Genomic DNA, 20,735 nt, shown 5'->3' with positions numbered 1-20,735 from the left:
TGGTCACAAAATCATTTAATCTATACATCATGTGAAACTATTTATCAGTTTCTACTATTTTAATATACAGATTCTTTTGCCTTCAGTTTACAGATTGCACATTTCCAGAGTTACTTAGGTCATCACTTTTCTCATGTTCCTTTCCGTAATAGATGTTAGATTATTTTGTCCCATTCTACATTCTATTCTGGAGTCTGCTGACATAATTTAAAAAATTTGCAAGCATAAATACTCATGCTTATAGCTGTAGAATTTTATGGGGTCATATAGCCATTAGTCCAATGCCATACAAAGTAGTTTCACCACTCTTAATAAAAATACTTTGTGCACCTCTTATGGAACCATTCTCTCCCTGAACCTGTGATAACCACTGATCAGTTTAACATCTCTGTAGTTTTCTATTTTCCATTATGCCATATAAATAGAGTCATACACTATATGGTCTTTTCAAACTGACTTCTTTCACTTAGCAACATTCAGTTAAATTTATTACATCTTTGCATGACTTGATAGCCTGTTTCTTTTCTATTAGTAAATAGTATTGCATTGTATGGATATACCATAATTTCTCTATTTATTCTCTTGCTGAATACTGGTTGATTGCAGTTTTATTTTATGGTTATGATTCTATAAATGTTGCAGATTGTCATGTGGATGTTGTGTTTTAAATCAATTGAGTAAATATGTAGGTACAAAATTACTAGATTGTATGGTGTGATAGACTGAATAAAGTCCCCCAAAGATATCCAGGCCCTATTCTCTAGAACTTGAAATATTACATTATATGGAAAAATGGACTTTTTGATGTGATTAAAAATTTTGAAATGAGAAGATTCTCCTGGTTTATCTGGGCAAACCCTAAGTATAATCACAAATGTCTTATAAGAGAAAGAAAGAAAATTGACTACAGTGTGGATGATAACATGACAAAATCAGAGAGACATTTGAAGATGCTACACTGCTGGTTTTGAAGCTGGAAGAAGGTGTTAAGAGCCAAGGAATGCAACTCTGGAAACTGGACAAAGCAAGAAAATTATTCTTTTCCCTAGAACCTCTGGAGGGAGACCTGCCAACACCTTGACTGTAGTTAAGAGAAATTGATCTTGGATTTATGGTCTCCAGGACTGTAAAAAAAATAAATTTGTGTTAAGTCACTAAATTAATGGTAAATTTGTTAGCAGCTATAGGAAATAAACATATATGGTAAAGCTATGCTTAGTGTTTTAAGGGTCTGCCAAACTGTCTTCCAATGTGACTGTATCATTTTGCATTCCAATCAGCAATGAATGAGAGCTCTTGTTATTTCTTATCATAATCAACATTTGGCAGTGTCAGATTTCTTTTTCTTTCTTTCTTTTTTAAAAATTTAGACATTTTATTAAGTGGTAGCAGTAATTTACAATGGCTTTGAATTTGCATTTCCTTAATGACAAATGACGTTGATTTATTCTCATGTTTGTTTCCAATCTGTGTATCTTCTCTGGTGATGTGTCTGCTCAGATCTTGACAAACTTATTAATTAGGTGATTTTCTTTCTTATTGTTGACTTTTAAGAATTTTTTAAATATATTGGATACAAGTTCAGATAGTTTGTTGTTAGTGAGAGAAGTGTAAATGATTTTTGTGTGTTGATACTGTATCCTGAAACTTGACAAAATTCATTTTTTAGTTCTAACAAATTTTTGGTCGAATCTTTAGGCTTTTCTGTATGTAAGATCATGCCATCTGTAAACAGAGGTAATTTTACTTTTTCTTTATGGTTTGGATGACTTTTATTTCTTTTTCTTGTCTAATTGCTTAGGTTAGGACTTCCAGTGTTATGTTGAATGGGAATGTCAAGAGTGCAAATTCTTGTCTTGTTCCTGACCTTAAAAGAAAAGCTTTTAGCTTTTTCTCATTGGCTGTGAGCTAGCTGTTGACTTATCATACATGGAGTTCATTACATTAAGGTATGTTCTTTCTTTTCTACAGAGTTTCTATTATGAGGAGATGCTGAATTTTCTCAAATGCTTTTTTTTTTTTTGCCTCTATTGAGATGATGATATGATTTTTATTCCTTATTCTGTTGCTGTAACACAGATATTGATTTGCATGTGCTGAACAATCCTGGCATCCTGGGAATAAATCCCACTTCATCATGGTATGATCCTTTAATATAATGTTGAGTTTAGTTTCCTTGCATTTTATCTGAATTTTTGCATATAAGTTCATCATGAATATTAGCCTGTAATTTTTTTCTCTTGTCATTTCTCTATCTGGCTTTAGTATCAGGGTAAACATGGTCTTGTAAAATAAGTTTGAAAGTGTTTCTCCCTCTTCAATTTTTTAGAAGAGTTGAAGGATTACCATCAATTACTACTTAAGTATTTGGTAGAATTCACTTGAAGCTATTAGTCCTGTGTTTCTTCTTTTTAGGGGTTTTTAACAACTGATTCAATTGCTTACTAGTTATAAGTCTATTCAAATGTACTTTTTATTTTCATGATCCAGTCTTGGTATGTTGTATGTTTCTAGGAATTTATCCATTCTTTTAGGTTATTCAATTTGTTGGTGTATAATTGCACTACTTTCTTATTATCTTCTTTCTGTAGTATCAGAATGTAATGTTTCCTCTTTCATTTCTGATTTTATTTATTATGATTCTTCTGTCTTTTTTCCTAAGTCTAGTTAGGAAATTTTGTTCGTCTTTAAAAAAAAAAGCTCTTAATTTAATTGATCTTTGCTATTGTATTTCTGATTTCTATTTTATTTATTTCTGCTCTGATCTTTATTTCCTTTCTCTTGTCAATTTTCAGCTTGATGTGTTCTTTTTCTAGTTCCCTAAGGAAAAAGATCAGGCTGTTTATTTGAGATCTTTTCCTTAATGTAAGCACTTATCACTAAGAATTTACCCCTTAGAACTGCTTTTGTTGCCTCCTGTAAGTATGGGTATATTTGTGTATTCATTTGGGTCAAGATTTTTAAAAAATTTCCCCTTTGATTTCTTCTTTGACACATTGGTTGTTTAGAAGTGTGCTGTTTAATTTCTACATCTTTGTCAATATTCTAGTTTCCCTTCTGTTATTGATTTTTAGTTTCATATCATTTCATACTTAGAATTGGTATATTTTCTTGATTATTTGGTCCCTTTATCATTATAAAATGACATTCTTTGTCCTCTATAAGAGATTTTAGCTTAAAGTTTATTTTGTCTGATACAAGTATAGCCACTCTTATTCTCTTTTGTTTTTCATTTGCATGGAATATCTTTTTGCATCCATTCACTTTGAGTTTTGTGTGTCCTTAAAACTGAAGTGAGTCTGTTGTAGGTAGCATGTGTTGGGTCTTTTTTTTTTTTTTAATCCATCCATCCTGCATCTTTTGATTGTATAATTTAATTCACTTAATTTAAAGTAATTATTGATAGGTGAAGATTTACTAGTCTTATCTTATATTATTTTTCTATTTTTCAGTTTTTTATTCATTTCTTTCTCTGTTGCTATCTTTGTGGTTTGATGGTTTTTCATAGTAATATGCCTTAATTCCTTTATCTTTTGTGTATCTACTACAGATTTTTGCCTTGTGGTTACCATGAGACTTATATAAAATATTTTATATTCATATTAGTCTATTTTAAGGTTTTAACAACTTCAGTTTTATATAAAGCTGTACCCTTTTACTCTCTACCTCCACATTTTATGTTTTTGATGTCACAATTTACATCTTTTTCTATTTTGTATCTGTCAATAAATTATTGTACCTGTAGTTAGTATTAATAATTTTGTTTTTTAACCTTTATGCTAGAGTTAAGTGATTTACATACCACCATTATAGTATTAGAGTATTCTGAATTTGATTATATGCTTACCTTATTAGTGAGTTCTATACTTAATCTGCTTTCATGTTAGTAATTAGAGTCCTTTCATTTCAACTTGAAGACATCACTTTGGCATTTCTGGTTAGGAAGGTCAAGTGGTGATGAATTCCCTCAGCTTTTGTTTGCCTGGGAAATCTTTATCTCTCCACTTCTGAAGGACAGATTTACTGGGAAAAGTATTCTTGGCTAGCAGTTTTTACTTTTAGCACCTTGAATATATCATCCTACTCTGTCCTTGCCTGCAAGGTTTCTGCTGAGACATTCACTGATAACTTTATGGGATTCTCTTGTATGAGCTGATATTTCTTTTCTCTTACTGCTTTCAAGATTTTACTGCTTTGTTTTTGATTTTTGACAGTTTGATTATAAAGTGTGTCAGTGAAGTCTTCTTTGAATTGAATTAGAATGAGAACCTATATGCTTCATGTACCTGGATGTCCATATTTCCTATCAGATTTGGGAAGTTCAGCCATTATTTCTTTAAGTAAGCTTTCTGCCTCTTTCTCCTCTTCTTCACCTTCTGGAACTCCCATAAGTCAAATACTGTTTGATGGTATTCCATGATACATACAGAATTTCTTCAGTTTTTTTTTTTCTATTTGGAGTAGATAATTTAAAATGACTTGTCTTTAAGTTCACACATTCTTTCTTTTGCTTGATCAAATCTGCTGTTATCGCTGCCTATTGCAGTGTTTATTTCTTCATTGTTTTCTTCTGCTCCAGATTGTTGATTGTTTCTTTTTTATTATTATTTCTGTTTTTCCAATGAACTCATTTTACTCATTGTTTTCCTGACTTTATTGAGTTGTATACCTGTGTCCTCTTCTAGCTTTCTGAGTTCCCTTAAAACAATTCTTCTGAATTCTTTGGCAATTTGTAGTCGATTTCTTCAGGCTTGGTTACTGAAAAAATCACTGTGTTTCTTTGGTGGTGTCTTGTTTCCTTGATTTTTTTTTTTTTATATTTCCTATAGCTTTGCATTAATGCCTGTGCATATGATGAAACAGCCAACTCTTCCAGTCTTCACAAACTAGTTTTGATGGGGAAAGTCTTTTGTCCCTGGGTATGTGTGAAGATAAAGTCTGAGAGCATGTAGTAGTCACAGACCCAAGGGAGGCCTAGCTGTATAGTCTCCATGCAGCTTCTTCAGCTGAGGTCAGCATTGATTTCAGGGATCCTCAATGGCCAAGGCAACAGGTAGTCTGCAGTGTGGTGAGAGATAGTGGTTTCTTCAGTGGCTCTTGGAAACCACCTGATCTTGTGGGTGCCCTTATGTTGGTGATAGCACTGGTATCTGGTATACAGTGCTCTAAGGCACTGGCTAGCCTGCAACAGTCATGGCTCCAGTGCCTGAGTCATGAGTGCTTGAACAACTATGGAGTCAAAGACTGGAGTTTGGGCACTGGCAAACTGACAGGGTCTGGAGCACTGGGTAATCCATAGCAGTGTTGGCTCTGGTGTGTGTAATGAAGGTGCACACTGAGCAGCCAAGAGTCAAGAGTCTGAAGTGTAGGTCTAAATAGGAGTCTTGGAGTCTGGGATTCTGGCTAACCCACAACAGTGGTAGTTCCAGTGCCTGAGATGCAGGTGCATGTGGAGCCGCCATGTAGCCATAGTCTGAAGCATGGGTGTGCACAGAACAGCTGTAGAGCTAGGATCTGGATTGTGGGCTCTCCATTAGCTCAGTGTCAAAAGCTGCTGGTGTCCTACATGGAAGTGGTTGTGGGAATTTGGTAGTATTTCTTACTTAAATAATTGAAAGGGTTCACCATCATAGCCTTGTAACAGGTTTTTGAACAGTGACTAATTATTAATTCAACTTCTGTAATATATATATATAGTCATCATAGCTTTCCTATATTATTCTTTTAATGGTCATACAATCAGTTATGATGATCCCTTTTCATTTTTAACATTGTAATTTGCAACTTCTTTCTTTTTTCTCTTGTTTAGCCTGACCTATTTGACCTATTCAAATAATCAATTTATTGATTTTCTCTATTGTTCTATTTTTAATTTCATTGAATTCTACTGTATTTTTCTATTTATTATTTTTTTTCTGCTTGCATTAAGCTCAAGTTTTTCTTTCTCCAGTTTCCTAGGGTGGAAGTTTACTTTCTTAATTTTAGATTATTCTTCTTTTCTAATATATGTATTCATTGCTGTAAATTTCCTTACAAGTACTGTTTTCACAGCATCCCACAAATTTTGATAATCTGTTTTTCATTTTATGTAGTTCAAAGTATTAAAACCTTTTTCTTAGAATTCCTCTTGTACTTATGTATATTAAGAAGTATGTTTAATTTTCCAATATTTGAGGATTTCCTAACTATCTTTCTGTTATTGATCTTTAGTTTAATTCCCCTGTGGTCTGAGAACATACTTTGTATGATATCTATTCTTTAAATTTGTTAATGTATGTTTTATGACCCAGATCTTGGTGAATGTCCCACTTGAACTTGAGAAGAATGTGTGTTCTGCCATTGTTGGATGAAGTAGTCCATAAATGTCAATTAGATCCAGTTGACCGATGGTGCCATTTAGTTCAGCTATATCAATACTGATTTTCTGCCTGCATCATCTATCAACTACTTTGAGAGAGATGTTGAACTCTCTAACTGTGTAAGTTGAATTGTCTATTTCTCCTTCAGATTTACGAGTTTCTAACTCATGTATTTTGATGCTTTTTATTTTTAAGTACATACATATTGAGAATTGTGGTTTTTTGGGTACTTAAACCCTTTATCATTATGTAACACCCTCTTTATCCCTAATAACATTTCTTGCTCTGAATTCTGCTTTGTCTGAAATTAATAAAGCTACTGCAGTTTTCTTTTGATTAGTGTTAACATGGTATATTTTCCAGCATTCTTTTTTTTTCTTATTTGTTTGTTATCTATCTGTAATTTTTCTTTCTTTCTTTTTTGTTTATATATATTTTAATTGAAGTATGGTCAGTTTACAATGTGTCAGTTTCTGGTGTACAGCACAATGCTTCAGTCATACATAAATACACATATATTCATTTTCTTATTCTTTTTCACCATAAGTTACTACAAGATATTGAATATAGTTCCTTATGCTATATAGTATAAACTTGTTGTTTATCTGTTTTATATATATTAGTTAGTATCTGCAAAGCTCAAATTCCCAATTTATCCCTTCTCACCCTCTTCCCCCTCTGGTAACCATAAGTTTGTTTTCTATGTCTGTGAGTCTGTTTCTGTTTTGCAAATAAATTCATTTTTTTTTTTTTAGATTCCATTATAGAAAACAGTATGGATATTTCTCCAGTGACTAAAAATAGACTTACTATATGATCCAGCAATCCCACCTGTGGCCATATATCCAGAGGGAATTTTGATTCAGAAAGATACATGCACCCAATGTTCACAGTAGAACTATTTACAATAGCCAAGACATAGAAACAACTTAAATGTCCATCAACAGATGACTGGATATAAAAGCTGTGGCATATTTATACATTAGAATATTACTCAGCCATAAAAAATTAATGAAACAATGTCATATGCAGCAACATGGACAGACCTGGAGATTGTCATTCTAAGTGAAATAAGCTAGAAAGAGAAAGAAAAATACCATATGATATTACCATTCTTTTACTTTTACCCTATCTGAATCTTTATTTAAGTGGATTCCTTGTAGACAACTTGTAGTTGAAGATTTTAAAAAATTTTATCAACTCTGACACTTTTTGTCTTTTCATTGATGTATTTAGACCATTCACATTTTAAATGATTATTGACATAGTTGGATTGATATGTTTGTAACTGTTTTCTATTGATTGTATTTCTTCCTTGTTCTGTTTTCTTCTCTTTTGATGTCTTGTTTTGAAAATTTTTTATAAATCCATTTTTGTCATATATTACCATATCAAACATTATTTTAAAAATTCATGGTTGCCCTTCTATTCACAATATATATTTTTAACTAGTAAAAGTCCACTTTTAAATAACAGTGTAACAATTCACATGTAGTAAAAGTAACTTATTGCACAGTGTTCTTTATTTCCCCCCATCATCCTTTTGGATATTGCTGTCATTCATTTCATTTTTACAGATGCTATAATCACACAATATGTGGTTATTATTATAACTTTAAACAGCTACCTTTTTGATCAATTAAGAATTAGAAAAATAAAATATTTAATATTCACTTTATTATAATCTTTCTTATTTTATGTGTTATCTTAATGTCTGACTTAGAAAATTTTCCTTCCACATGAAGTTTTTCAACATTTCTTAAGAGGCAGGTATGCTGATGATGAATTTTCTCAGTTTTTTATTCATTTGGTTTTTATTCTGAGCAAATCTTTATTTCTCTTTCATGACTGAACAATATCTTGCTCAATACAGAATTCTAGGCTAGTGGTTTTTTTCTTTCTATACTTTGGGTATTTCATTCCACTCCCTTGCATGCATGGTTTCTACTGAGAAATTCACTGTAACTCGCATCCTTGTTCCTCTCTATATATAATCCCCCTCAATCGCCCACACTTTGGATTTCTTTCTTTTTTCTTTGTCTTTGTTTTTATGCAATTTTAATATAATACGTGTGGGTGCGTTGGTAGGGGAGTGCAGTATTCATTCTGCTTGGTGTTTTCTGAGGTTCCTGGATCCTTGGTGGCTTGGTGTTTATTTTACATTTTGGAAAGTTTTTGGTCATTTTACTTCAAATATTTCTTCTGTTCCATTCACTCATTCTTCTTTTTCTAATGTACTCATTACTTGTGTATTTCATCTTTTGGTATTATATCACATTTCCTAAATGATTTGTTCTGTCTTATTATTATTATTGTAATAGAAAAGAACAAATCTGACTCCGTATTACTTCTGTTCATTTGGCTTTAACCCTGTGTCCTGTTTTCTAGGCTTAGTCTTGCTGATTCTGCACATTTTGTAAAAGAATGTTGCCTAGAGCCTGAAATAGACAGGAGAGCCTGTTCTCAAGGCTCTGACCTTTAAGGACATTAGCATTTTTGCACTTATATAAAGATAGCAAGTTGCAGAATAGAAAATAACATTCGTTTTGTTGGAGGTCTTACAGGGGCACCATGACCTGACCCACGTGGACACCTGTAAGAGCAAAGGATTCCAAGAACAAAGAATTCCTACACCAAGAAGTTTGCAACAACGAATCACACTCCCTCCCCATTTTAGTATAAAAGGAGCCTGTATTCTGACTTGGGGAAGATGGTTCTCCAGAGCATTAGTCTGCCATCTTCTCGATCTGCCAGCTTTCTGATTAAAGTTGTCATTCTTTGCCGCAACACCTTGTCACCCGATTTACTGGCCTGTCATATGGTGAGCAGAACGAGTTTGGACTCGGTAACAGTATTATATTTTTCTTTTATTGTTCTTCTTTTCTCTGCACTTTGAAGAGTTTCTGTAGCCTTGTCTTCAAGCTTATTGATTCCTTGGCTGCATCAAGGTTACTGATGAGACCCTGCAGGCATTCTTCATTGTTCCTACTTTTGATCTCTACTGTTTCCTTTTAATTCTTTTTTAGTATTTTTTATTTCTTTGTTTATATTACCTCTATATTTTGCATATTGCCTACTTTTTCACTAGAGCCTCTAACAAATCAACTATATTACTTTTATATTCACTGATAATTCCAACGCCTATGTCATATCTAAACCTGGTTTTTATATTGCTTTCTCTCTTCAAACTGTATTTTTTTCTTATTTTTTGGCAGGCATTGTAATTTTTTTTGCTGAAATGCAGCCATTGCAAATCTGGAACTAGGAACTGAGGCAACTAGGTCTTTAGTGCAAGAATTTACATTACTCTAATTAGTAGTTGGTCTGTGTTTAATGTTTGCTGAAGCTACAGGTACCAGATGCTTCAAGTTCCTTTTGTGTCCTTGTTTTAGTCACCACTTGGCTTTAAGACTTTCCTACGTACTTCTCAGAGAGAGTATGTGTCTTACATCTTTTTCAGTCTTAATTTACTGATTTTATATTACATTGGGGTTTTTGTGTAATGGTACAATGTGGGTTAGGAACAGCATTCCAGAATTTTCTCATTAAATCTTACTTTTTTTTTTCCTGGATATGACCTTGAAAAATATTTCTCCACTGATGTAGCTTTCTGTTTCTCTGTCTTCTGACTATAGCGTTCACACTCTATTTCCTTGAAGCCGTGACCCTTTTTGATATATATATTTTTTTTACCTTTAAATGAGACATGAAATGTTGAGCGGCTTACATTGGAAGTAATTCACTTTCCCCACCTGGGACGAGTGTCTGGCAAATTGCTTTCCCTTGGAGAGCAGGTCTTTGTCATGGAAAAGTCTCTGGGCTTATTTCACAGTGGTTATTCTTCTTTTCTCTCTGCTAGAGCCCTGGAGATATCTTTATATCTTTACCACAAGGATCCAGTTTTTTTTTTTTTCCAGAGTTGAAGCCCATAAAATTCTAGGGTCCCCTCAGATTGTGGCTCTTCAGAGTGTTTCAGTTTTAAGCTAGTCCACACCAAGCCTCCAGCAATTTGTCAGAATTAGCATTTACCTGTTCCAACTCGGTTTTGGTTCCACCTGAGGTAAGTAGATTCCGGCTGCATCTCACTCTAAGTGCTGGTGTCTCCAGATTTTGGGGGCGGCAGCTTGCCCTGCATCCTCAGTTCTTTGATGAGCCTAAGTAAAGTTGATTTTCAGTTTGTTGTGCTTTTTCTTATAGTAAAGGTGGGAGTTATTACCCAAGATCTCGGCATATTAGAACTGAAAGTGGAAATTACAAAGAAAAAATTTGAATTAATTTTGGAGTTTATGTGTAGTTTCTGCTTTCTACTTGAGAGGGATCTTCTCAGATGCCCTGAGTCCATTTATAGTTGTTGTTGTTCCTTTTTAACCAGACATGAGCCTGTGAGCTTTTACTGTAGTCCAAAACAATGACACGGTAGGCAGAAAAATGGAGTTGAATGACTATAAGTAGTGCTAATAAAAGAAAATAATCTTAAAATTGTCATTGAAAAGAAAACAGAAAAAACACATTGCATATTTAAGAGTTGAGTATTAACTTTTTGGTGCCTGAGTCCCACCTCACCTCTTACTGTAATAAAAAAAAAAAAAGAACAAATTTGACTCCATATTAGATCTGTTCATTTGGCTTTAACCCTGTGTCCTGTTTTCTAGGTTTAGTCTTGCTAGCTCTAAACCTTTTTTTTAAAAACAATGTTGCCTAGAGCCTGAAACATATAGGATAGCCTATTCTCAAGGCTCTGACTTTTAAGGGTATTAACACTTTTCACTCATATAAAGACAAGTTGCAGAATGGAAAGTAATATTTGTTTTGTTGGGGGTTTACAGGAACACCATGACCTGACCCACCTGGACAGCTGCAAGAGCAAAGGACTCCAAGAACAAAGAATTCCTACACCAAGAAGTTTGCAACAACCAAACCCTCACTTCCCCCAGCATAGAAAGAGCCTGAATTCTGACTTGGGGAAGATGATTCTCCAGGACAATTAGTCTGCCATCTTCTCGATCTGCCGGCTTTCTGAATAAAGTCACTATTCTTTGCCCCAACACCTTATCTCCCGATTTATTGGCCTGGCATGCAGCGAGCAGAAGAGTTTGGACTCGGTAACAATACTAAATCTAGTCCTTATATCTAGGTTCCCAATCAAGGGCCATATCAACAAAAGTATTAAACTATTCTTTTATTAATATCTGGGCAAATGTCTGTCATCTTCAAATCAGGCTCCTATGAAAGATAGACTGGAGAAGGCGGTTTTGGCCACTTGCCACCTCCTCCACATGTGTGTGGGGCTGAAGCATCAGGTGAGAGACAGAACTAAGCGATAATATTGAATACCTTCAAATTTGTTTATGGGCATCCTCCTGAAACTCTGGAATCCTAGGAGCATTGAGTGCAGCCGAACTGATCTCCTCAGTGGACCTCATCACCCATGTACAACACAGAACTTGGGTGCAATGATGGAAAGAGCATCAGCTTTAGAGTCAGACAGACTAGGGTTCAGGTGACAGAACTATGACTCCAATGGTATGGAGGCACTGCTCAGACCTCTCTGCAGAGTGCACTTAGCTGACAGCCCCCAGAGGTAAGAATTTCAGAAGCCAGTCTCAGCTTCTGAGCTCAAGGTGCTTTTCCTTGGCAGCTCCAGCCAGTGACTAAACATAACTGAGGTAGAGTCCAGCCATTTCCATTAACACAGGGCCCAACCCAGTTGGATTGGCTGAGACTGTCAGAGGTCACTGGGATGTGAGGCTCACCTTGTCCAATCCTGATGTCCCATCTTCTTTTTTATTCCCAGATGTAAACCTCTTCCTCCCCAACCTCTTACACTCCCAGCTCTCAATTGCTGTGAAAAAAAGTAAGATGTGGGGAAAGTATTAATGGATCTCTGAGTCCATTCCTGTAACTCTTTTACTTAAGTGGTGTCTGACAAGTGCAGTGCACCACCCTCCTTATTTAAATACATTGTACATACTCTCTATATTGTAGGAAGAGTGATTGAAGCAAAAGGGAGAAGTAAGAGAGGAGATAGATCAGGAAGAGGAGATGAAAGAGAGGGGAAAGACAAATGGTTGTGCAGATTAAAATTTACCATTAAAATTCAATTAAATTTTTTTTTGTGAGGAGATAATCAGGTTTATTTATTCTTTTTACTATTTTAATGGAGGTACTGGGGATTGAACCCAGGATCTTGTGCATGCTAATTACGCATTCTAACTCTGAGACATACCCTCCCCCTAAAATTCACTTATTAATGAATTTCAGATCATCAGGTTATGTAGGAGGACTATATGTTTGCCTTGCCTTGACCTATAAGAATAATCTAAAAGAATAATTTATTTTTGTTTTTCCAGAAGCACTTTGTTAAGAGGGTTGGAACAAAGAGTTGGATCAGAGACTCTGGAATTTAAGGTAAACACCAATGAATCAAATCTGAGGTCTAAAGAAAGTCCTGGGGTTGGGATAATTGAAATCAAGGAGCACATGTGTATTTTAAATATCACAATCACAGCTGTTTCTAAAACAGTTGCTGAAATATTCTAAATTCATTAAAAGCCCTTCATATAAATTACTTCGTATACCTACATAATCTTGCAAATTAGACATTATCTTTTTCATTTTTTTTTAGATGAGGAAAATAAGGACAAGTCTCTTTCTGAAGTCACACAAGAGAAAGTGATGGGAAATTCAAAATATCAAAGCAACGGCATCTGCACCATCACCTTTATTCCAACATGTTGCATGAGCAAAATTGTTCTCTTCAGGCAGAGCAGATTGTCCAATGTCTGCTTAGAAACATGCTTTTCCAAGACAGTGGAAGAAATGTTTACCTTTGAGTTCAGATTATTTACTAAGTGGAGAAACCATGAACTTCTGCCATCAGAGAATCTGGCAAATGCATGTAGATGAACATTGAACCTGCCCTGGACTAGCATTGCAAGAAAAGTGATCAACAAAGAGCTCCATCGCCCCATTTCACAGCCAGTGTGGGCGGGGTGGTGGCGGGGGTGGTGGCAGCTGCAGCTCCAGGTGCCTGTGCACTGCCAGTTCCCTTCCTGCTCACAGAGATTCTCCACACTGGCGTGTAGCTCATTTAGTCTTATTCCAAAAGGTAAGCTTATTGCCTAGTTAGTAAAACAATTATATATCAAGGCAAGTCCCAATAACTAGCCTAAAGTCTAGTATACAGTAAGTGCTCAAATGCGTCTATAAAGAATGAGTAACATTTAATATCAAGAGATTTCTATTTTCCTACATAACTTTCTTATAAAGGCGGATATTTAGTAGTTAGGAACAGGTTTTCCATGAAGATGAAGCAAAATCATTATTTATCCAGTGCCTACGTTGATGCCTTTCAACTGTGTAACTTACAATCTCATTTAATCTCTATACTCCTCTTGAAAGATGTCTTTGTTAAAAAATAAAAGAAAAAAATAAATGCTGTGAATTAAAAACACACGCAAGGTGACCTGCACATAAATGGTAGTGAAACGATTTGAACCCAGAGCGGACTGACTTCAAGCTTAAAGCATGTTTTCTATGACATCTGGTTTGTAGGTGTGGTTCCTGAACCAACCGCATCAGCTTCACCTGGAAATGTGTTAGGAATGAAAATGCCTTGATTCCAACTCAGAAATACTGAGTCAGAAACTCTGGGGATAGGGCTCAGCAACCTCGTTTGGACAGATCTCTAGGAGATCCTGATGCAACTCAAGTGTGAGTGTCATTGTACTAGACCATCACCTTCTTATCTATTACTTGCTGGCTTTTCACTGTGTCTTTGCTCTTCTCCCTGAATTGGTGCACAGGCATCACTGGGTACATTTGCAGGTTCAGCTCCAGACCACTGCAGCGAAGCAAATACTGCGATAAATTGAGTCACATTAGTTTTTTGTTTCCTAGTGCACGTAAAAGTTATGTTTACACTATATTGTAGTTTTTTAAGTATGCAATAGCAGTATGTCTAAAAGAACAATGTACATATCTTGATTTAAAAATATTTTTTAAATGCTTATCATGATCTGAACCTTCACCAAGTCATAATTATCTTGCTGATGGAATGTTTTGCCTTGGTTTTGAGGCAGCTTACTGGTAATTTTGTGTATTTATTTTTAGAGGAGGTACTGGGGATTGAACCCAGGACCTCATGCGTGCTAAGTATGCACTCTACCACTTAAGCTATATCTTCCTCCCAGGATTCACTTTTAATTCTAGTTCTCTTGCTGTTTCTACCACATCTGCAGTTACTTCCTTCACTGAAGTCTTGAACCCCTCAAAGTTATCCAGAAGGGTTACAACCAACTTCTTCCAGGCTCCTGTTAACATTGATATTTTGACTTCTTCCCATGAGTCACAAATGTTCTTCATGGCATCTAGAATGATGAATCCTTTCCAGAAGGTTTTCAATTTAGTTGCCCAGATCCATCACACGAATCACTGTCTGTGGCAGCTATAGCCTTACAAAATTTATTTCTCAAATAATAATACTTGAAAATCAAAATTACCCGTTGATCTATGGGCTGCAGAATGGATGTGTTTTTAGGTATGAAAACAACATTAATCTTGCTGTCCATCCCCATCAGAGCTCTTGGGTGACCAGGTACATTGTCAATGAGCCTAATATTTTTTAAAGAAATATTTTTTTTTTCTGAGTAGCAGGTCTCAACAATTGGCCTAAAATATTCATTTAACCATGTTGTAGACGGATATGTTGTCACCCAGGCTTTGCTGTTCCATTTATAGAGCACAGGCAAAGTAGATTTAGCATCATTCTTTAGGGCTCCTAAGATTTTCAGATGGTAAATGAGCACTGAGTTCACTCAAAGTCACCAGCTATTTTAATCCACCTGTCACTTATCAAAGCTTGATACCAGTCATTGACATCTCCTCTATGGTTCCCCTTCCAATATAAGGCTGTTTCATCTACAGCAAAACTCTGTTGTTTCCTGTAGCCACTTTCAACCATTACCTTAGCCAGATTTTTTGTGGAACTTGCTGCAGCTTCTACATCAACACTTGCTGCCTCACCTTGAACTTTGATGCTATGGAGATGGCGTCTCTCCTTAAACCTCACGAACCAGCCTCCGCCAGCTTCCCACTTCTCTTCTGCAGCTTCCTCACCTCTCTCAGGCTTCATACAATCGAAGAGAGTTGGGGCTTTGCTCTACATTAGGCTTTGACTTGACAGAATATTACGGCTGGTACGATCTTCTACGAGACCACTACAACTTTCTCTGTATCAGCAATAAGGCTATTTTAATTTCTTACCATTTCTGTGTTCACTGGAGCAGCATTTTAAATTTCCTTCAAGAACCTTTCCTTTGCATTCACAGCTTGGCTAACTGCTTGATGCCAGAGGCCTAGCTGTCAGCCTGTCTCAGCTTTTCACATGCCTTCCTCCCTAAGCTCAATCATGTCTAGCTTTTGATTTATAGTGAGAGACGTGTGACCCTTACTTGAACATTAGAGGTCATTGTAAGGTTATTAACTGGCCTAATTTTAATACTGTTGTGTCTCAGGGAGTAGGGAGGCCTGAGGATAGGGAGAGAGATGGGGGAACAGCTCATCAGTGGAGCAGTCAGAACACACACAACATTATCCGTTAAGTTCACTGTCTTGTGTGGGTGTGACTTGTGGTGCCTCAGAACAATTACAGCTGTAACATCAAAGGACACTGATCACAGATCACCACAGCAAAAAAAAAATAATGAAAACATTTTTTGCAAAATATTGTGAGAATTACCTAAATGTGACACAAGATACAAATTGGGTAAATGCTGTTGGAAAATGGCACCAATAGACTTCTGCAACTCAGGGTTGCCACAAATCTTCAATTTGTGATAAAAACATATCTCTAAAGCACAAAAAAAGAAGCATTATAAAATAAGGTCTGCCTGTATGCTATTTACATGCATTATACAGACCAAAAATATTTCCTCTTGGCTTCAAGAATTTGTCAGACCATTTCTGCAATGGAAATATTTTTCCACATAAAAATTAAATTACACTGCCTGCTTCTTCTGGGGACCCTAAGTATCTTAGAAAACAATTTTTAAGTGAGGACATTCCTTTCCCAAAGACAATTGCTACTCTCTACAGTTTTATCACACATCTTAATAGAGTTTTATTTTGCTTGCCGAATTATTTCAGTATGAAAAATGATCCTACAATTAAATGCCAAACCGTGATTCATTGTGCAACATTTCCCAATAAAGATCAAAATGATCAACTAAGCAAACAAGTCACTGAGGTGGGATTTGTTCACCACCATTGCAAATGATCCATTTGGTTATCAATATCATCTGAAGGTGGCCCGTGCTCTGTGGGCAGCTCCTGTTTTCCCACATCCACAGTGAGGTCAGAGTCAGCACTTCATTGCGTCCGTCAATGACCACAACACAACAGCATAAGAGGAACAGTGACTCCGACTCCAGCAGCAGTAGTAAGCTGCGAGGAAGGTTTCTTGGAAAGCCAGATGAAGGGTAATCTCGCAGCATGCACAGAAAAACAAAACTGTGTTCTTACAACTTCCCAGACCCACGTCTGCTGTCTCTCTTGGATTCTCCATATGCTCCCTTCCGCTGTGGTGGCTCCAGCCTCCGCCCTCTGACCTTTTCCCCTCTGTCTGTTTCTCCCTGATCTGTGAACAAAGGATCTTCCTTGAGATCCATTTCCCCAAGACAAAGAGCTAATCGTAAGTATTTTTTCCCTACTATGTATATTCAAAAAGAAGAAGAGCATCTAATTTTTGAAACCACCCACTTTTTTTTTTTTTCGATTTTGGGACAACTCCCTAGTGGAGCATGGAGACTTCATAGGGGTTGCTCATCCAGTAATGGCAGAGACAGGCATTAGAACAGGTGCTGCCACCCCCGTGGATCCTGCTGTCCAGACATGTGCTGCTGGCCCTGCAATGTGATGTAAGCCTTCTCTTTAGATAGAACCAACTGGAAGATGATGCATCCTGTTGCACATGAATTTAGACTTAAACTTCTGGTTTCTCCTCAGCTCTTTGCTAGCTCCCCGTTATCTTCTGGGGAAGGAATGACCTTGATGACAAGAAAAGACCTCACCTGTGATTACCCTTGGCTAATTTGATCCTGATTATTACTGAATATCTCTAAGAAGCATGGTGTGATTATACATTTTACTGAACATATTTTTATACTCTCTCGTCCTTAAGGAAAGGACTACAGCTTTAGAAAAGAAAAACATTCCACGAGCAAGAAGAATACTTGAGATAATATGAAAATCACAATGCTGGTCTTCAGGGCATCAGAGCATAGAGGTCTCTGAAACATAGAGCTAGTAATGAGGGTGAGACAACTGATGAAAGTCAGGACCCAACACAAGCCCTTCTGGCCCCCAGTACTTCCTTCCTCCCATCTGCATTAGGATGCTGGTTAGGAGCAGGCAATCTGGAAACAGATAGTTTGGGGATTAAAATCCTGGCTCTGCCACCTAGTAGCTGCATTACTGTGGGTGAGTTATTTAATTTCTCTGTACCTCAGTTTCCTCAATGACTAAATGGGGGAAAATGTGTCTGGTTATCATCCTTTGGTGATTGTAAATCACCAAATGTAGTGGTTTAAAACAGCAGCCATCTTGTTCTCTCTCCTGGTTTTTGCGTGTCATAATTTCAGGAAGGGCTCTGCTGGACAGCTCTAGCTCAGGGTCTCTGCTGGAGTCCTGCCGGTCAGACACCTGCCAGAGCTGGAACTGGGAGTGAGTAGATGAAGCAGTGGGGGATGGCTGGACATCTCTGTCCTCAGGCAGCCTCAGGGCATCTCCGTGTTGTCCCTTCAGCGAGGCTACTTTGGGCTTCCTCACAGCATAGCATCTTCAGGGCCGCTGGGCTGCTTATATGACAGCTCAAAGCTTTGAGGAGTGTTCTAGCAAGCAAAGCGGAGGCTGCATCATCTTCAGTGAACCAGCCTCGGAAATTACTCCATCATACTCTGTTGATGGAGCAGTCCCAACCGTCCCACTGTCAAGGTGATGCTTCCCCCTGGGAGCAACATCCAAATCTCACGCTACAACTACCCACAGGATGGGTGACAATGGTGTGGTCATCTCTGCAAAGCACCATCTGCTGCAACAGGGGTGGCAAAAGATTCATTCATGTAAAGTGCTCAGACTGTGCCAACCCTGACAAAGCACGGGCCTTATAGAGCAGTGCAGTCAAATTTCCAAAACAGGATTGGGTAGCCTTTGGAAAACTCTAGGTGAAGAGCCTGCTCTTTGCACCTGGGGAGAGACCCTCAGGGGTCTGCTGGCTGCCAAGTCCACACTAGAGAGGCTGGACCTTTACAAACCTCCATGTGCAGGCTCGGGGTGCCTCCCCAGGAGTGAGGAGTAGAGAAGACAAGGGCATTTGCTAAATGGCAAAAAGTGGTTCCATGCGCTCTTTGGGTGGACTGCCTGTGCTTGTGTGGGTGTTGAAACAGATTTGGTTGAAATTCCAGAGACAAGATCTAAGAGGTTGCTTCAGTTTCTGCATTCTCATGTTGCCTGGGACTGGAACTTGCCCAGGGTTGCCCTGTGCAGCCATCCCCTGCATGGCCTTTGGGTCAGATGGACAGTCAGGTCTGAGCACTGCCGCTCAATGGACACAGGACCAAAGGAAATGCGGCAGGGGAGGAACCAGCCAGTGGACTCCTACTCTCGGCCTCTGCCCTTGACCCTGCCTCCGCTGGGCTTGCCTTTGGACTCTGGCTACTGCTCCTGACTTGGCCTCACTTGGCTGCCCTTTTGTTGTGCCTCCATACGTATTCTGTAATCTGTCTTTAAGTTCTCCTGGTTCTACTTCAGAGTCACTCTCCCGTCCATCTCTCTTCCCTCCTGATTCGTTGCTCCTCGGTTCCCCTTTCTCCCATCTAATCCCACCTTCCTACTGGTCCCAGCGCAGGTTGGTGCCTCCACCCCATTTTCTGCACCCCAACTGGTAACCTTAGCCATCGGGCTTCAAACACAGGTTTCACCACTACAAGAAATACTGTTATTCTGTAACAGAACTCTTTTTAAGAATACGAAAATGGGCTATGGAAAAATGTTAAGAGGTTGTGAGTAATAATTCTAAGTAAATGTTCTGATTTTTATGAAGTTTCAGTTTTGTCCCTCCCATGGCACATAAGGGCAGAATTTCCTTCTCATTCTCCCAGCTTCCCCCACTGCAGCTTATGATATTGTTCAGTTGTTATATTTATACTGTCAATGTTTATAATGTTTATGTTCTATTCTTTAACACAGTTTCTGTGATCGTTTAGCACTGATGCAGAGAGGAAACCGATCCAAGGCTCAGGACACTGTATTATGGTTTCCCCATCTCAAACCTAAATTTTTCTATTGACTGCCTCTCACTTTTGGTAGGGTTTTTGTTTGTTTTCCTTTTTGTTTTTGTTTTTGTTTTCAAATTGAGCTTAAGGCTGTTGGGTTTCTTCAGATTGATCATGTTTGAGATGATCTACCTGGAGATGGAATCTCTGTTTAGGGCACTATTCTTGCTCATACTTTATTTCCCTTGGAATATTTAGAACTGATTTCATGTCCACATAAAACTGAATAGTGGCAAAGAGAAATCTAATACTGCGTCCATTCTCCTCCAAAATCTCCCTTTATAAGCGATCTCCTTGACATTAATTAGTTTACCTGATTTTCCCAAAATAGGATCAGAATTACTTTTGAGCTTCAGAATTAGGATGGTTTCCTCTCTGGAGAAGTTTTTCCTTGTGTACAAGAATGTGTGTTTTGATCCATTTGTTGGAGGTTCCTTTTAAGGGACCTAGTTATCCTTTGAGTATATCTCTGCCTCTCATCCACGTCTATCATCTTCTCTCTAGTTACTTTATTCCAGATCAAATCTTTCTTGCTTGTCACTCAGTTGCCAGTGGTGACCACTCAGTTCTTTGCCATTAAAACATTTCACTGGGTCTGAGATAACTATGATCATGGCATTGTTTTGATCCCCAATTTAACTTAGATTTGCAGTCCTTCCTTTTGGTCTCATTCTATGCTTTTACCACCTCTTTTTGAACTTTTTAAATTCATATTCTTATTAATCTATTCTACAGAGGAAAGCATTATTGGTAAATTTTCCTGTATGTCTCTGCCAGGTTTTCTTAAAAATATGTTTATGTGACTTTGGCATGATAAATTATATATATATATATATTTTAATTTTTAATTTTTTGGTGCAATGAGTTTGTGTACTTGTCATGTTGATTCCTTTCCTCCTGCACAGGCGACGACTTTTCTGTGGTGTAGTGTGAGTGATTCATTTCCTCTCACTACACAGTGTCAGAGGCCAGCCTGTTTCCTCTTCCTCGTTACCACTGGAAGGCAGGTGTTGGATGCTTGAAATTCTGGCTGGTCTTGGTAGCC

Source organism: Vicugna pacos, chromosome 5 (assembly GCF_048564905.1).
Source record: "Vicugna pacos chromosome 5, VicPac4, whole genome shotgun sequence".
NCBI classification, from domain to species: domain Eukaryota; kingdom Metazoa; phylum Chordata; class Mammalia; order Artiodactyla; family Camelidae; genus Vicugna; species Vicugna pacos.
This window is presented reverse-complemented; position numbering follows the sequence as displayed.